We start from the raw sequence: 17,830 nt of genomic DNA, 5'->3' as shown, positions 1-17,830 counted from the left end.
CCCCAGAGCTGTGCCCAGGTGCCTTCCCAGGGGCCCCCGAGGCATGGCCGGTGTCTCCTGTCTGATGGCTGCAGGTGGGCAGTGGCACAAGGCCACGTGAGTGCGGTCACATGGCGGCCAGACAGCAAGGGGCGTCTGTTGTTCCCGGGGGCTGCCGGGCTGCAGGGCGGCGGGGAATCCAGGTGGTCCAGGGGAGAGCGAGCCCACCGGGAAGCAGTCGCCCCCTCTTAGCAGGAGGCCTCAGCGAGCAGAAGGGGCTCACCTACCGCTCACTCAGCCCCTCAGAGCCCAGCCCGGGCCGAGAGGGGGCGTAGAGGGACTCTGCTGGCCCGGGGCCCTGCTCCGCAACCTGGAGCCCTGGAGAGGCAGCCTCGCCCAGCCCGCACCATTGCACCTCGCCCGGTCCTGCCTCCAACCCAGGGGCCAGCCCGCCACCCTCCCCGGCGCCCCCTCCCTGCCCCGTGCCTGTCTGGGGCCTTCGCATCGGCTCCCGCCTCCTGGGTGAGCCCCCTCTCCTCTCCTCCCACCACCCAGACAGCCTCCAGGCCCCGGGAGCTCCATAAATCTCCCTAGAGACCAGCTGTCAGCGGCTGCTTGAACTGCGCCCTCCCCAGCCGCTTATTATCTCAGGGTGCACGGCATCTGCCGTCGGCGGGCGGGCAGGCGGGAGCTGGCAGAGACCGGGGGTCCCGCCCGGCGCAGCACCAGCCGGCAGGGCCTGGGCCCGGCAGCCTCCGTGGAAGCGTCACCAGCTCGGATGGGGGCGAGACACCTGGGGCTGGGTGGGCAGCTGGGCAGGGCTGTGGGGGCCGGGGTGGCAGACAGTCGGTGCCCCACAGGGGAACCCGCAACCCCAGTCATGCTCACACCGGGGCCTGTTCCAGGACCAGGCCGCGGGAGGAGGAAGAACTCGGCCCAGGAGACAGAAGACCCCACCTCGGCCTCCCACCCTGTCGGCTGCCCTGGGAGAGGGCTCCTGCCTGTCCTCTGTCTGGGGACGGAGTGGCCTTGGACCGGCTCTGGGGGGAAGGGCAGGTGCCGGGGTCCGCCCACTGGCCGAGACGCCGCCTCCTGAGCTGAGTGAGCACTGCCCACCCCCACCCCCACCCCACCCCCGCGCCCAGCACACCGGCTGCGCCTCGGGCAGGGGCGGAAGCTGAGCCTCCCCCAGCCCAGGCTGCAACGCTCGCGTGTGGACCCGGGACATCAGGTCAAACGCACTCTCAAATCCGTTTCGCCTGCTTCTCCATCCTGGTGGTGAGGGCAGGATGTGGGTGACCCCAGTGGCCCCCTGGGCGGCTCCCAGGCTGACCTGAGGGGAGCCACAGTCTGTAGCACGGGTTGACAGCACCGCCATCCCACGGACCAAGTGCTGATGAGCCGACGGCAGCAGCGGCCGGACCGGGCGCCTGCCCACACACAGCCAGGCCCGTCGCTAAGGCCAAGCTTAGCACCCCTTCCAGTGCCCCAGCTGACTTCCAGGGAGAGGCCACCTCGCACCCGCGGTGGGCGTGCGCATGCCCTGGTCCTGAAGGCATCCTGGGTGTGGCCAGGCCGGACCTCCCAGGAGCAGCCCTGCCCTGTCCCCTCCCAGCCTCGGCGACCCACAGCTGGGGACCAGCCCTTGGGGTTGACCTGGACTACGTGCTATGCTGGCCTGAGCGAGGCCCACTCCCCCCCCCCCCACATCCATCCTGGGCAGGGGTCAGCAGATGTGGGCCTTGGACCCTGGACAAGTCTCCTCTGCAGGTGGCCAGGGGCCTGGAGCTACCGGACACGCCTGGTCACGGGGTGACGGCCACTGAGCTGTGGACACCAGGGAGGCAGGGGGCACAGGCAGGTGTTGGGAGCTCACAGGGCAACGCCCCTCCCCTCGGCAGACCCTGGGGGCTTTACCCACTCCAGGGGCCCTCCTCGGCCTACACCAGGTCCCTCCAGCCCTGCATCCCCCCCACCCCCGCCTCTGTTCCCTGCCCCTCACAGAGAGGCCCACGATTCAACCCTCCCTCTGCCCAGGAGGGAGCCCGAGCGCAGGGTTTCCCACCTGGGCCCTGCACCCGCCTCTCCCATGGCCTCACGGAGCTGCTGTCCAGAGCAGCAGTAACCTGGCCGGAGCCACCCGGGAGAGGACCGCAGCCCGAATCCTGTCCTCCCGGGCCGCCTCCTTCAGGCTCTTCCGGACAAAGGGCCTGGGGGTGCTCCCGCTCACCACCCCCGACGCTGGCAGTGCCGCCCCGAAGAGGTGCCACGGGCTGCCGGCCAGCACAGGGGCTCGACACGGCCCTGGGCCCTGGGCCCTGAGTCTCAGCAGCACCGGCTTCGTTCCCGCCTCTGCCAACCTCTGGGGCTCTGCACCCTGAGCCTCGGCGCCCGCCAGCTTCCAGGCGTCCCCCACCTCCTGCGAGATGCTAATCAAAGAGCTAACCGGGGATCACCTCCGCAGAGTCCCCCAGGTGGGCCCCTGCCCCAGGGCCAGCCACCGCCCCTGTGGCTGCCCCTGTACCCGGCCCATCCTTGTGCATGTGCCCACTGTAGCCGGGACCGGCTCTGGGCGCTGCGATGCCCCCAGCCGGCCAGAGTGTACATTCCAGCCCCTGAGCCGGCACAAGCCCCTGTGGCTCTCGCGGTGTGGCTGGCTCTGGACGCCTCGTCTCCCTGGGCTGGGCAGCCCGGATAGCACCCACATCCACCCGGGCCCCTGTGGCCGCGGAGCACACGCAGGCGGCAGTGGGGGCTGGAAGCTGTTTGGGAAAAGCTGGGCGTCCCTGCCGCGGAATGTCTGAGTGTCAGCAGGAAGGAGCTGCCCCGCCCACCCCCCACCATCCGCTCCAGCTCTCGGCTCCAAGCTGGCAGGCGGCCGCTCCCTGGCCACAACCCAGGCTGCGCGAGGGCCCAATGCCACCCCAAATGCCACTTCTGCCCCGCGGCGTGGGCCTGTCCCACCAGCGGCCTCTGAGCCGGGCTCGGGGGCAGGACTGCCATTTCTGGGAGCAGCTGGAGCCAGGGGGCTGAACAGCGGCCAGCTGATCCCGTGGCTCAGACACCCACACCGTGAAGCCCTCCGCGATGTCCCACAGTTCAGGCATCTGAGCTTGTGCCTCTCCCTCCCCAAGCGGGGGTCCCGAGTAGGGCAGGAGACCCCTGACCCTCCCCCGTGTCCCCAGGGGCTAAGGCACAGGTTGGGGGGCCTCCCAGGAGGACCCCAGTGCACCTCCCAGCAGGGGTAGGGAGAGGGGGAGAGGAGAAGCCCCAGAGGCTGCCTCCCCTGGGAAGGCAGCCCTCACCCCCTCCCAGGGGCCAGGTGGCTGGTGTTGGCCGGTGACACCGGGACAGAGGGCTCCCGGCTCGTTCCCAGTGGAAGGCTGAAGGACATGTGGGAGGTTCTGCCCCAGGCCACCCCGGCGTTCAGCCAGCGCCGGCCTGAGCAGGGGATCCACGGGCTTGGGGGCCAGGGGAGGGCGTGGGGAAGGTGAGGGCATGGTTTCCGTGAACGGGCCACCCCCTGGAGGGCCTCTGCCTGGATACCGCAGGGCAGGGTGGTGGAGGTGGGTGGGCAGGGAGGGCAGGGCCAGGGCTGGAGGCAGGCAAAGCCATGTGGGAGCCAGGAAGGTGCTGGGAGGAGGCTGAACGAGGGGCACAGGGCCCCTCGGTCCCCCTGGCCGCCCACCCCACCACGGGGGACCTGCGGAGCCCAGCTTGGAGCAGCAGGCAGCGCACAGCCCAGGGTCACACACTGTCAGCCTCTCCACGGAGAAGCCCAGAACCGCTTCCAGAACCTTCTCCCAGGGTTTATTTCAGGAGCATAAAGCGCAGGGCCCCCACCACGGGGCCTGGCTTGGGCACCCCCAAGTCCTTCCAGCGCCCGTCTCATGGTAAACCCATTACCGGCCCCCACCCCACACCCGCGCCAAGGGCAGAGAAATCCAAACCACGCGACTGCCGAGAGTCCAACCGCCACTCCTGGCCGCAGCTGTGCCGGCTGGCGCGGCGCACACTGGGGAGTCCTCTCCTCCTGCAGACCCAGGCCCCCGGAAAACCCAAGATGGGGCGGGCGCCGGACGGCATGGGGGCGTTGGACCCTCAGCGCAGCGCCGGGCGCCAGGCCTGAGCTGTCCCTGGGGGACACCCGTGAGCCAGCCCCGGGGCTGCGTCTGGGTGCACGGGCGCCTGCCCAGCCTCGCCCAGGCCCCGAATGCCAAGGAAGCACCCAGGAGGTGAGGCCGGCCCCGCCCTGGGGCCCAGGCTCTCCCCGGGGACATCAGAGCAGCCAGAGGATGGGCACACGGACGCCCCCAGGTCACACACAGCACCCAGAGAAGGTGAGGGGAAGCGGCCGGAGGAGCTGGCCCGAGCAGCCCTCGACGTGACAGCTGCAGGACAGACGGGCTCTGGGAGGTTTGCTCCCAGGGCAAGGAGGCGACAGGGGATTTGGCTGAGGCCGGACGCCCTGCACAGAGCAAGCCGGGGCCTGGCCCACAGCAGGCACCAGCAGTCAACGTCCGACCATCCCTGGGACACTTCCCAGCGACCCACCGGCCTGGGGCCCCTCGGTCACTGCTGCCGTCCTCCCTCCAAAACACGGGTGAGCGTGTTCACAGGATGCCGGGCTCCGAGGGGCAGCGGCCAGCACTTACCCTGCCTCCCACAGTGCCTGAGCGGCTAGCCAGGCCTGGCTTCGGCCCCTCCTGCTTCTGGGGCTCCCGATGCTGCCTTGGTCCACTTGCAGAGTCCTTCTAAGCCACCGCAAGGCCCCAGGGCCCCAAGGCCTCCCGCCCATGTGCTGCAGAAGCCGGCACGGGGCAGCCGTGTCCACGTAACACGCAGAGAAGCGATCAGGGGACCTCCAAGGTTTCCCCGGGCCTGCGGGCCCCACCCCACCCCCCCAAGGTGCTCAGGCCCCCACCCAGGGACCTTCCCACGGCTTCCCCCGGGAGGAAGAGGAGCCCTCCCCTCCACACTCCCAGGAAGCCCCGCCCCCCACCCCCAGAAGCAGGGAGAAACAAGGGCTCAGCAGACCCAGGGAGGGGCTCAGGGCCAGGATCCCCTTCCCAGGGGTACCCTGGGAGAGGGCCTGGGTATGGCCGGAAGGTGGCCCCCAGAGCTGCTGGGTGCACAGCGCAACCCTTGTTACAAACCGGAGGAGCTGGAAACACCAGGGAGAAGCCACAGGCCCCGGGAGTGCCCAGGTAGGAGCCGAGCTGCTGAGAGAAGAGGCCGGGCTGCAGAGTGTCAGTAGGGGATGGGGTAGGGGAAGGGGTGCAGGAGAGGGCAGAGGCCTACCCTCGGGGACCCTAACTGCACACTGCAGTCCCCACGCCCCGGGGGACACACAGGCCACACCCATCCTCCCAGGCACTGGGTGCACTGCTGTCCCCCCACGCCTGGGAAGCAGCGTCAGGGCTGGGGCCAAGGAGGAGACGGGAGCCAGGACGTCCTTGTCCCTGTCCCCTGCCCGGGACGCCCCGCTCAGTGCTGCAAGCTTTGAGACCTGCATCACCGGCTGACAGGGACTCGTCCTGCCCACAGCGGCTGCCCCAGGAGGCCCTGCTCCCGGGAGTACTGGGGTCCACTGCTCAGGTGCACCCACTCCCTCTGCTGAGCCCTAAGGGCCCCACCTGTGCCGACTCAGGACCCAGGGCTCCAAGCCCAGCCCCAGCTCTGTCCTGCCCTTCACCTAAACCGACAGATGGACGTCCGGACTGCGGCCACGTAGGGGCCACAGGCTGCCCGGCTTGGCTGGCCTCCGTGAAACCGCCCTGGTGTCCTGGACACGGGGAGGTCCAGGCACAGTCCCGTGTCCTGTCCCGGGGCCACACCGACGGCTGATGTGCAGGCTCGTTACGACCCTGCCTTGGCCGTAACCAAGAATGCGCCGGCCAGGACCTGCTGGCCAGGGAAGTGACAGCTTTTGCCTCGAGCAGTGCCGAGGCAGGTGCCCTCAGGCCACAGAGTGTCCTGGCCCGCAGCCAGGGGACGGGCAGCCCGGGGGAGCCGGCCAGGGAGGCCGGGATTCTGTGTTCCTGCCTGGGCCCCAGACAGTCTTGGAGCTTGAGGCTGGACAGGCCCTGCCCCCGGGGGCCAAGCAGCTGGTGCAGGGCTCAGGGGCGCCGCACACGGTCACTCTGGACCGAAGGGCTCTGGACTCCCACCCTCCCCTGGGGGTGACCGCGCACACAACACTGCTGCTCCCTGGGCCTTGACCCTGAGCTCTGGCACAGCAGGGAGGGGCAGGGGCACCCAGGCCCCCGGCCGAAGCCAGGAAGGCTCTCCTGGTCACCGCCTTGCTCTGGCCTGGTGAGCAGGGTCCTCGAGGCGGAGGCGCCGGCACAGCAGCTGGGCGGGGGGAGCGGGCACGGCCCCAGCACGCAGGTCGGGAAGCTGGGCAGGCCCAGGGCCTCGGGACACCTGCCCTGGCCCGGGGCCTAGGGCCCAGCAGCTGCTCCTACCCCTCCTCCGCCAGCTGGCCTGGGTCAGCCGCCAGTCGGCCCGGGGCTTCCTCTCCGGCGGCTGTCACTTCCCGCATTCTTGCCTCCCCCTCGGGACAGCACAGGCCTGGCAGCCCCTCAGACAGGGAGGTCGAGTGGGTGTGAGAGCGAGCCAGGCCGTCACAGCCCAGGGCATCCGGGCTCCCTGGGGACAGCCGGCTCGCCCACCTTGCAGAACAGCACTTCTCTCTGCTCCTGGGAAAGGTCGCGCCCCGTCGGCTCAGCTCGCAAGCCCGTGCCCACAGGGTCCGCCCAGGTCTCGGGCGGCCACCCAGGGACCCCAGCCCCACCCTGGCAGCCCCCAGGGATATGCCCGCTTCCCCGAGAGAAAGGCCCTGGAGGGGGTGGACACAGCTGGGGAGGGGCAGCAGGGCGGACGTGCACCCAGGGTGGGAGGTAACCGGCTCACATGTCCCCTGCCTCAGAATGGGACATCCTGCAGGCCATCCCGGCCGCGTCACAGTGGGGAACGCTTAGGCGACTGCACTCTGAGAGAGAAGGTGAGGAGGCAGAAGTGGGAGGGTCTTGGACCTTGCCTGGAGACCGGCCGGGGTGCCCTGGGTGTGGACGAGGGGTCCTGGTTGCAGGCTCCTGGGACCCGAGAGGCTGCAGAGCTAAGCATCGAAGAGGATAGGGGCCGAGGCCAAGGCAGGACACAGCCCGGCCCGGGCGCGGCTCTTCTCTCCATCTGAGGCCCGGCCCGAAGCCGGATGGGCAGGACACCTGTTGCAGGTGCGCTGCTGCCCACAGGGGCCCGGCCGCTTCCCCTGGACCCTCAGAGCCCCCAAGAGCTGCGAGTATCACAGAGCGGGAGAGCCAGGTTCTCACGCAAGGCCACACAGTCAGCAGCAAACCCGGTCCTGGCTGACTCTGAGGTCTGCCCTGACGTGGTCATTCCAGGGCCAAGCCCAGGGCCCTGAGGCAGCCCCCACAGGAGCTCCGCGGCAGAGCCCACATTGCTGGTCCCCTCCACAGGGGCTGTGGGAGCAGGACTGGCTCCAGCAGGTGTTCGGCCGGCTTGGGGAATGCACCTGCTCCGACTGCCCAGCCCCCGGGGTGGACCCTGCTCTGGGACACGAGACACAGACGGCGGCCTGGAGGCGCTGCGGGGCGCAGGCCAGCGTGGAGGGGTCCACAGGCCGGTTCATCACTCAGAGCCGTCTGCGCTCACCCTCCATCCAGCGGCACTGGCTGCCCTGTCAGTGAGCAAAGCCTCCGTCTCCCCGGCTCAGCGCCCTGCGGTTCCTTCACCGGATCGCTAGTCAGGGGAGCAGGGCTGGCCGGGACAGAAGAGGCACAGCAGGCTCCTGGCTGTCGGCACAGCCCCCTCGGCCATGTGGTGACTCGCAGCCCCAGCCATCCCAAACACGCGGCGCTGGGGGCAACAGACTCCCAGGGGACCGGGGCCAGGGAAGGGGCAGGCAACGCTGGGATGCAGGATCTGGGGCCAGACCCGGCCGAGGCACCGTCCACGCCCCCCTCGTGGTCCTTAGGGACCCCCCACCCCCACCCCGATCGAGACTCCAGCACCAGGAATGCGGGGCGAGGCCCAGCCCCACCTGTGGAGACGCTGTGCTGTGCTCGCCATCCCCTCTGCCCAGGTCAGCAGCCCCAGCACACGCGTCACCAGGCCCCCACCCACCAGGAGCAGCTCCCGCCCCACGCCTTCCCTTACGGAAGCAGGGGCCTGGAGGGTGGCGGCTCTGCCTTCTGGAGCCCACCCCTCCCCAGACCTCGTGACGGGGCCCCTGTCCCCCCATACCAGGCTCTGAGAAACGTGGATGGTGGAGCCACAGGTTTAACCCACCTCACCCCAACATACAGAAGGCGGCCGGCATAGGCCTGGGCTCCCAGCCCTGCCCAGGTCTCCTGTCTGCCTCTCTGAAGGTGCTCGCAGGGACCCCCAGGGCCTCTCCGCTGGCTGCCACAGCCTGGCTGAGTCCAGCTCCTCCCACCAAGGCCCCCCCAAACACGGCCATGGCTGCCCGGTCCAGGAGACAGCAAGAGCCCCAGCCCCACCTGTCCAGGGGTTGCTGGAATGGCGTGGACATTGCAGGGAAGGGCCAGTGGGCCAGGACTCACGCTGGCCAGCCCCAGAGGGGACGTGAGCCCACCGCAGGGAGGGAGCCCAGGAACCAGTCCGGAGCCAGCCCTGCGGAGCCACGCCCGCGGCCCGCCCCTCAACAGGGCCCAGACCTTCTGCTGAGATCCGCCTGGTGCTCCTGCCCAAGGCTGCCCGGCACCAGGCCTGGCCCAAGAGACCCAGAGCGTCTCAGACCCCACCCAGCACAGGGGAGAGGAGCAAGGGCACAGGACAGGGACCGTGGGCCCTGCTCCGCTGTGGGAAGTCTGGGGCTGGGGGCCCGACTCCGTCTCCAGCTGGGAGGAGGATGTGCCCCGGGGCAGAGGTCAGTTCCAGGGGATCCACTGTGGCCACGCCCCTCGCGAGGGGGGTACACAAGGCTCTCCGTGCTGGGGTGCTGGGCAGCCCTCTCCCAGGGACACACATGCCCCTGTTGGTCATGGGGGAAGCTTTGGTGCTGCCCCAGGTGGCTCAGGGCAGGAAGTGGACGCCCCAGCCCCTCCCAGAACTCCAGCCCTAGAAGGCTCCCTTCATCCCGATGCGTGGTGGTGTCGGGGCCTAAGGCTGTCAGCCTGGAGCCACAGAGGGCAGCGGGCAGGGCAGGAGGGCAGGCACTGGCAGCCAGGGCCCCCTCCCCACCTGGGGCGGGGCGCCCCACAGCTGCACCTGGGGGGCCTGTCCTAGGGGTCTCGGGAGTCTCTGTCGCCCCACAGGCGAAGGCCAGGCCGAGGGGGAGGGTGTCCAGGTGCCTGGGGGTGGGGCAGCTGCCTCCCCCCTCCCCACGCTGCCCCAGAACCCGCAGCCTCCTCTGGTCCAGAGAGCATGCGGGAAAGGACCAAGGGAACCGTGTCCCCAGGACATCTGCATGCGGCAGCCTCCCCATCCCCCCGACCCGCCGTCCGACAGCCGGCCAGCTGGACAGCTGGACACCACAGACGCGTCTGGCTCTGCACAGGCGGCTCTGGGAGACGAGAAGATAGCGATTGTCTGGCGGGAGAGCGGAGCACGGTTGCGGGCCCCAGGCACTCTCCGAGGGGCTGAGCCCCCCGGACCGCCCTGGGGTCAGGCGCCAGGGCGCAGCTGGAGCAGGTGAAGTGTGAGGGGGGAGCAGGCATGGCACCCCCGCCCACCCAGACCTGCTCCTGTCTCCTCTCCTGCTCCTGACTATGCTACCAGCTCGCCAGCCATGGGGGCAGGGCAGGGGCCTCCCGGAGCTGGCAGGTGCTTCCAGCCCCGGCCGCCCAGTCCTCGCCAGGTGCAGCGCCCACCAGTGTCCCTGAACACACGGCCCACCCTCCCTGTACCCAGGTGGGCTGGCCTGCCCCCTCCCCCAGCCACAGCCCCAGGCCTACCACCTGCGCCTCCCCAGGTGTCTCCCTCCAAGTCAATTTCAAGGGTGGGGACCAGCCCAGACGTGGGGGAACGGGTGCCGTGAGAACCCTGGGGACCCGAGAGGCCACCCAGGGACCCCCTGAGCCACCTGGGGCTGGGGAGGAGGCAGCCTTGAGACAAGCTGGGGCGGGGACCGGCAGCGGGAGCGGGGAGGCAGTGGGTGGGGACGGGCCCTACCTCTGCAGAAGCCGCCCGCCACCGAGCTGCAGCACCAGCCCTCACAGCCCCGTGGTGGTGTCGCATCGTCCACATCTGGGGGGAGGAGCGGGTGAGCCGCTGGACGTGACAGCTCCCTCGCCAAGGTCAGCACCACTGCCCCCCACTCCCCCGCGACAGAGCCCAGAGAAAGCAGCGTCTCCCTGGACCCAAGTGCCTTGTGGGTACAGGACCCTGATCCCCTACGGGCAACCCCCGGTGTGTTCCGGACAAGCCGTCCGCTGCAGGAAAACTGTCCCCCTCACGGCTGCCCCAGGCCCCTGCCCTCCCGTGGGGTTCATGCGGCACTGGGGTCAGATCGCGAGCAGGTGCTGAGCCCACGACCCCCAGTCCTCCTCCTGCCTGTGGTTCAGGGACCCAGCAGACTCCCCAGGGGTGGGGGCTGAGGCACGTGGCTGGGAGTGGGGCGGGCGCCCTCCCGGGACCCTTCCTGGGCCGAGACAGCCCCCTTGCCTCCCCACACGAAACCCCATCAGCCAAGACTGTCACAGGGAGGACCAGGTCACCCCAGAGTCAGTGTAGGACCAGCCGGGGGCGACAGGAGGACCAGGTGTCCCTGCCAACCTCACAGAACTGCCCTGAGGCCCGAGGGGGCGGAGCCCCTCACAACACCAGCCTCTAAAGGCCAAAGGCCAAGACTCTGCACAGCTGTCAGCGAACAGAACCCAGAGCAGGCTCACGGCCAGCAGGGCCCCAAGCTGCCCCGTGCCCGACAGAGCCCGGCGCCGGCTCCCCCAGCGGCTGCGTTCCTCCCTGCACCGCTCAGGAGGGTCCCGGGAGGTCTTCCTCAGCTGGGTGGAGCCACAGCCCCGTGGGAAAGGCAGTGGGGAACAGCAGGGCTGCAGCTGCCAGCGCGGCCCCACTCAGACAAGGGCGGGGGTGCTGGGAATCCCCAGAGCCCGGCCAGCCCCGGGGTCAGGGCTGGGGGTGCCCAGGGCTCCCTGTCTGCCCAGAGCAGGCGTCCAGGCAGGCCAGAGACCAAGAGGGCTCTCGGAGCTGTCGGCACAACCGGGGCCTGGCCGCCCAGCACAGAGCACTGCCGGCCTCAACCCCAGGGCAGCACCGTGAGGGCAGGGGCAGCCCACAGCCCCTCACAGGTGGCCGCCGTGAGTCCCGGAGCCTCTCCACAGGGAACGTCCTGGGCTGAGCCTGGACACCCGCTGCCCTGACCCACCATCCCCTACTCCCCACGCCCGGCGTCTCTGTGCTGTGCGCCCTACCCAGGCACCCCCTATCCTGGGCTGGGCTGGGCGCCCACGGCCCCTCTGCTACAACACCAGGTGCTCTGCCCACAGGTGCATCCTGGGAGCCTCAGGCTGGGGGCTGGGCCCCGCTAGTCTCTGGGTCCCCAGCCCCTCCAGGCGGCTGGACCACCCCAGAAAGACCTGGCGGGGTGCCGGGGAGGGCGCCGCGATGGGGAGGGTCCCTCTGAGGGGTGGGGAGGTCCGCCCCGCCTGCTGGATGCCACTGGGCGCGTGTCAAGAGGGAGTTCCACGTGACGTGACCTCGTCTCCATCAGAACAAAGACAGGAACTCGGGGCCTGGTGCAGAGGGGTGGGGGTGCCAGGCCCGGGCTCCGTCGCAGGGGCTCTCACTTCACGGCAGGAGCTCTGAGAGCTCTAAGTCGCGGGCGGGCAGCTTGAGCGAGGGCCCCCTGCTGTCACAGGCTCCAGGGCCGAGCTCGGCCTCCCCACGCTGGGTGCCCACCCGGGGGGAGCAGCCCCTCCCCGACGCGTCTGTCCATCAGCTGGCGCGATGACGATGAGCGTCCGGCATGGGTGGGGACCGGGGGTCAGGGCTCAGGGCCCAGCGGGCCAGCTCCAGACGGGCACTGTGGTCCCCGGAGCGTCCTGGCCGGGACATGGGGAGAAGGAGCACGTGGCTCCCGGACCGACATCTGGGTCCTGCGTGGGCACGTGGCTCTGCCGCGCGTGCCGCCTCCCAGCCTCTGCCCACAGACTGGAACCCTCCGGACCCGAGCACGGGCCCTCCGCCCGGCGAGGCCCCCGAGCCCCATCTCCCGTGGCCGCTCCTCCCCGCGCAGGCGACACAGCAGGTTTCTGGGAGGTGCGAGCCCAGAACCAACGTCGGCCATCATGGATCGGCTAGGCCGAAGGCTGCTGGGAGTGACAGGGCCCTAAGAGGGGCGGGGGGTGGGAAGTGGGGAGCCCCCGGGGAGAGCCGTACCCCCACGCCAAGCCCAGGCGCAGGACACGGGCTGTGGTCACAGCCAGACGCCCCCTCCAGTGACAAGGACACCACGGCAGCCCCAGATGCAAGGCCCCCCCACACACACCCTGTCGGCACTGCCCCGCTGCTCTTAGCTGTCACATGGACAGGAGACGGGTCCCTTGCGCCCCGCACAGCCCCGCAGAGCTCCCGCGGGGACCCGGACGGGGGCAGCTCAGGAACGGGCAGACTGCAGCTTCCCGCCAGGAACACCAGCCGCATAGTGACCTCCCTGCCCAGCTCTGGAACCAGGCCTTTGCAAACCCACCAAGGACCCCACCACCCCTGGAGGCAGGATCCTGGGGACCAGGCTCCCCGTGGTGTCCACGTCCCTCTGAGCTGCACCGGGCTCCGAGCCAGAACATTCCAGACGTCCGGCGACCCCGGCTCACAGCCAGGTCACAGGCGAGGACCCCTGCTCCAGGCCCGCAAGGGATTTCCCAGGCCCCAGCCATGGACACAGGGCAGCTGGGCGTCCACTCCTGGGAGGACAGAGCCCCGGGCACAGGGAGAGCAGGCGTCCAGGCCTCCACGGAAGGCAGTGGGGACACCTGGGGGCGTGGGGGGCGGCGTGGGCACAGCAGCTGCCCTGGCTGGGCCCCTACCAGGAGGGTGGCGGATGGCGGCTCAGGCCCATCCAGAAGAAGCTGAGGAGTCCACAGGAGCCCCCGGGAGCCCCGGGGAGGGGTGGCTGCAGCCTACAGGACGGCTCGGGGGACGAGGTGGCCAGCGCCCCCTTCCCCAGAGCTGCTCTGCCCCCAGTCTGGCCCCCCACCAATGAGTGCTGCTGCCCCCTCCCCAGCCTCAGCCCCTGGCCTGGGGCCCCTCTGTCGCCTCTCCAGCCCTGGCCCCCCCACTCCTGATCCCCCCTTCCCAGCCTGAGCAGGGGACCCGCAGCCTCTGGACTGCCCTGCCTAGGGCACAGACCTGCCCCCAGCCACTGGGGTGGCCCCGGAGCCCACAGCAGGACCCGCCTATCTGTCCCCTTCCTGGGAGTCTCCAGGAGACAGACCGGGGAGGGGGCTGCCCGGCACTAAGGGAGAGAGCAGTGGAGCAGAGGCCGCCCCCAGCCCTGTGGGCCAGGGAGTGACCCCCGCCTTCAGGAGCCAGGACGCGGGAGGCCCTGCCGTCCACACTGCCAGGGTTCCGCAGAGAGGCCGGGATGCCCCCACATCCCAGCCAGGAGGCTAGTGGGAAGCACCTGGCCCTGAGCTAGCCCACAGCGCTCGAGGCGAGGGATCGAGGAGACAGCTTTGGGCGCTGGAGCCCTGATCCTGGCAGCCCCACCCGACCGTGCCCCGTGGGGGATGAGGCGCGGCGGCGGGGGCAGGCACGTTCCAGGGGCCTGCCCGTCAGCCTCCCCGGAACGCCCGCCCCACAGCCTGGCTGGGCCCCTCCTACCCTGGGCACAGCGGGACAATCGGGGCTCCCGTGTGGGCTTGCTCTACAGGCCAACACGCCCGCCCGCTCGCACTCTGGGCAGAGCAGGCTCGGGGCCCCCGCTGGCACCCCACCAGCCCCAGTACTCGTCCCCACTGCATGCCCAAGGCAGGGAGGACAAGCCCTCCACGGGGGGACAGCCACAGAGTGTGCAGGGCTGGAGCATCCCGGTCAGCCAGGGGACACGCGGACGGCTGGGGTCAGAGGTGGAGAGAGCTGGGGTCCCTCGGCCAGGAGTAGCTACTCCTGGGTCAGACGAGGGCCCGGTGTCCCAGCTGTGGCAGGGCGCCTGTCCCAGCTTCCTGGGGGCTCACAGGGCCGGCCCATGGGGGGCTTCGGCCGCAGGACCTTGCAGCTCTGAGCGAAAACACAGGTGTGCACCAGGCTGCGTGCCTTCCAGGAGGCCAGGAGGGGCTGGGGCTGCGCCCATGGCAGTGTCTTGCTCTGTGCCCAGCGTCCTCCCTCTTACAAGGGCCCCTGGACAACCAGGGCTGCCTCCCAGCACGTCCTGACCTGGTCACACCAGAGCTTCTGTCGCACGTGGCAGGTGTAGGGCCCTGGGATCCGGAGGTGCCCATCTCCAGACGGCCTCGACGGTGGAGGCCCGGCCACTGACCCGTGAGCCACTGGGCCTCATATCTCGGCCCCGCGAGTCTCCTCGGAGCTGCCCCAGGCCGCCGGGCAGGGGCACAGAGGCCCTACCCAGCCCGCTCCTGTTCTGGGAGACAGGAGGAACAAGGCCCGCTTCCCACCTCCCACGGGGACCGAGCCCCACTGGGGGGACCCCCACCCACCAGGGCCAGGGATCGCCCCCAAGGAGGCGGGGGAGCCGAAGACAGCCCAAGCCCCTCTGCCCCAGCCCTGCCCCGCCCTCTCCACGGCAAAGCCGCCCGGCCCCCTGCTCCGGGTGTCCCCGAGTTGCTCCCAGGAACCTGGGCTGGCAGAAGGCAGCAGCCTGGGCCCCAGGCCTTGCCCCCGCTGCCCGACGGTGCCAAGTGTACAGCTCCCCCCACCCCGCCCCGTCCCAAGCCCCCTGGGCCTCGGTCTCCTCTCAAAGAGGACAGGAAGGCAGGACAGGGAGGGGCCGGGCGGATCCGGGCGGCCCGTGCAGGCAGCCAGGGCACCCTTGTTTCATCTGCTTGGGTCAAAAACAAAGGCGCAGGCAGCAGAGCCCCCGGGGCCTGGCCCGGGACCCAGGCCCTCCAGAGCGGGAGCCCACACCCCTTGTCGGGGAGCGCTCTCCGCCTTCCCGGCCCCCGCCCCGGCTTGTACCAGGAGCTCCTCTAGGGTCCCGGGCCAAGGCTGAGCTTCAGGGCTCCCAGGAAAGCACCTGCCAGGGGTGGGGAGCGGAGCCGGCGCCAAAGGCAGGACCCAGCTGTCTCGAGGACCTGGGCCAGTACCTTCCATCACCTCTGCAGGCCAAGACCGCCCGAAACGCCCCCAACTCGAGAAGCTGCCCACCCTGAGGCCCCGGGGCGCCTTCTGTCTGCCCTGCCATCCCCAGGGCAGGGTCTGGGCCCGTGGAGCCCCCTCTCCAAGGCGGACAGAGTGTAGAGACTGCTGGGGCTGGGCTCTGCCTGTCACAGGGGGAGTGGACACTGAGCCACGGGGCTGTGTGGACGGCCCCCTACCCCCACACCCACCCTCCCGACGCCGGCTAGGACTCGGCAGGGTGGGCCCCGCGGATAACAGAACTCCCAGGAACCTGGGCCAAGGAGACCGCCCCCGTGAGCTCCCCGGCGGCAAAGTCGCACCGTTTCATGAAGCCGGCGAGGGCTCGGGCAGGTCTCGAACTGTTCACCGCACGGAATTAAAGGCGCTCACTTGTCTCCTGCAGCCGGAGGGGGCAGGGGTGGGAAAGATTCCTGCGAAGCAAAAGATGCCTGAAGCCCGGTCCCAGACACGCCCCCGGGCTCCCCTGCCCCCCCCCCCAGTCCCAGACACGCCCCCCAGGCTCCCCTGCCCCACCCGTCCTGGACACGCCCCCCAGGCTCCCCAGCCCCACCCGTCCTGGACACGCCCCCCGGGGCTCCCCCGCCCCCCCCCCCCCCGCTCCCCCGCCCCACACACGCCTCTGGGCTCCCCTGCGGCGCCTGGGGCAGGTCCAGGAGGCAGCGCATCCACCCTTAGGATACCTCCAGTCCCCTCAAGTGACCCCAGCCGGCCGCCCAGGCTCAGGGAACGGGGCTCCAGGGATGGACGGCACCCCAGGTCCCCGTTACAGGACTGAGCCCCGGAAGCAACGCTGGATTGGCCGCTCCTGTTTTCAATCTGTGACCTGGTGGGCAGCGCCCCAGCCCCCAAGGAGCCCGCTTCCTGGCCCCCAGAACCTGTACATGCGCCAGGCTCACCGCAAAGGGCGTCACGGCCGCGGATCAGCCGGCCTCGGGCTGCTGACCCTGGGTGCCTGGGCGGCCCTGATGTCAGCACGAGGGCTTCGCGTGAGAACAGGGAGGCCGAATCGGAGCGGGAGCGGCAAGGGCTCGGGGCCCCGGCCGCGGAAGGTGGGAGCAGGGACCACGAGTCAGAGGAGGTTGGCCGGGGGCGGGCAGACCCTCCCCTGGAGCTCCCAGGAGGACCCAGCCCTGCCCACACCTGCCGCAGCCCGCGAGACCCCCAGAGCTGAGATGACAACCCTGCGCAGTGGTGCAGCACGGGGCTCGCAGCCTCGTGTCACGGCACGCAGAAGCCCGGGCCTCCCCGGGCGCACGTCACCCTTGAACCTAACCACAGCCAGCAGGGCCCCGGCCGCCCCTGCTCCTGGCCGGCTGGAGGGGGCTCTGCCAGGAGGGTGCCCGTTGCTACCTCCCCAAGCCCCCCCCCAGTGCCCACCTCGGCCCCTGCAGCTGGAATTCGGCCAGCCCCGGCAGCCAGAACATTCCAAGCCTCGTTCTCACCGGGCCCGCCCCACGTCAGCACAAGCCAGCGGGAGCCCACAGGGCCCCCTCCTCCTTCACTCACGCCCACGAGCACGAGGTCGAGCGCCCCCTGGAGGCCAGGTGGGGGAGAGTCACAGGATGCAGCCGGTGGGGGGAGGTGGAGAACGGGGGGGGGGGGTGCTGGGGGGGGTCAGGGGAGGAAGCCAGCTCAGCGCATCAGGGAGGGCTTCCTGGAAGAAGCACCCTTTGCCCAGAGCCACTCAGAGGGGTGGGGGAGCTTGTGCGCCCCACTAGAGGAATCGGTGTGGGACGCCAAGCCCCGTCCGAAACGTCCTTGGGCAGTGTGCCGTATGCAGGGGCCAGAGGTCGCTCTGCGCAGGTGGACGCTTCTGCAGGGCCACGCCCCCTTCCTGCTTGGCGTGGGTCCACGCTGGAGGCCGGGCCTTGCTAAGTGGGGCCCAGGCGTGGGGGCGTGTCCTGGGAGCTCACCTGCACGGCAGCCCTGCTGTCTCTGTCCCTGTCACTCGGGGCTGGACAGGCTGGCCCCCTCCCCCACCCTCGCCGGCATGTGCTTCCTTGCACACGCACAGGTGCCCCCTCCCCACCCCTCCACAGTGACGGGGACAGGACCCCTGCAGCCCATCAGCACCCAGCTGCACCGCCTGGCGTCCCTGGGAAGCCACTTCCTGCCACCACCGGAGGTCCTGTTGCATCGGCCGGCCTCAGCCTGGCCACAGGGGCTTCACGCGGCCGACACCAGGAACCCCAGTTCAGTGCCGGCTGGCCGGCTTCGCTGTCAATCACGGCTACAAACCCCACCACTCGGAGGAGGCACCAGGCCGGGAGATGGAACCTGTGGGGCCCGCGTGCAGGCGAAGGCGGGGCAGGACTCCCTCGCGTGACACTGCCCCCAACCACGGGGACAAACAAGTCCCTGGGGCCGGGGAGGGCAGGCGGGCAGCCACGCCCGCAGGGAGACTGAGCCCTCTTTCAGAGAAGGGGCTATTTTAGCACAGTCTGGGGGTCTGTGGAAAAATAGCAGAAGGACAGAGCGCTTTGTGTCTTCCTCCTCCGAGCCAGCGTCGGGCAGGGGGCGGTCCCGGGAG

The 17,830-nt window shown here is 70.3% G+C and overlaps 1 protein-coding gene across 6 annotated transcripts in view; it reads right to left on the bottom strand.

Moving 5' to 3' along the window:
• Nucleotides 1-17,830, bottom strand: part of MEGF6 (multiple EGF like domains 6) — an 80,140-nt gene that overhangs the window by 30,011 nt on the left and 32,299 nt on the right. The window lies entirely within an intron of this gene.

This window comes from Oryctolagus cuniculus, chromosome 7 (assembly GCF_964237555.1).
Source record: "Oryctolagus cuniculus chromosome 7, mOryCun1.1, whole genome shotgun sequence".
NCBI classification, from domain to species: domain Eukaryota; kingdom Metazoa; phylum Chordata; class Mammalia; order Lagomorpha; family Leporidae; genus Oryctolagus; species Oryctolagus cuniculus.
Note: the sequence above shows the minus strand (reverse complement) of the source record. Positions and strands in the feature narration are given on the sequence as shown.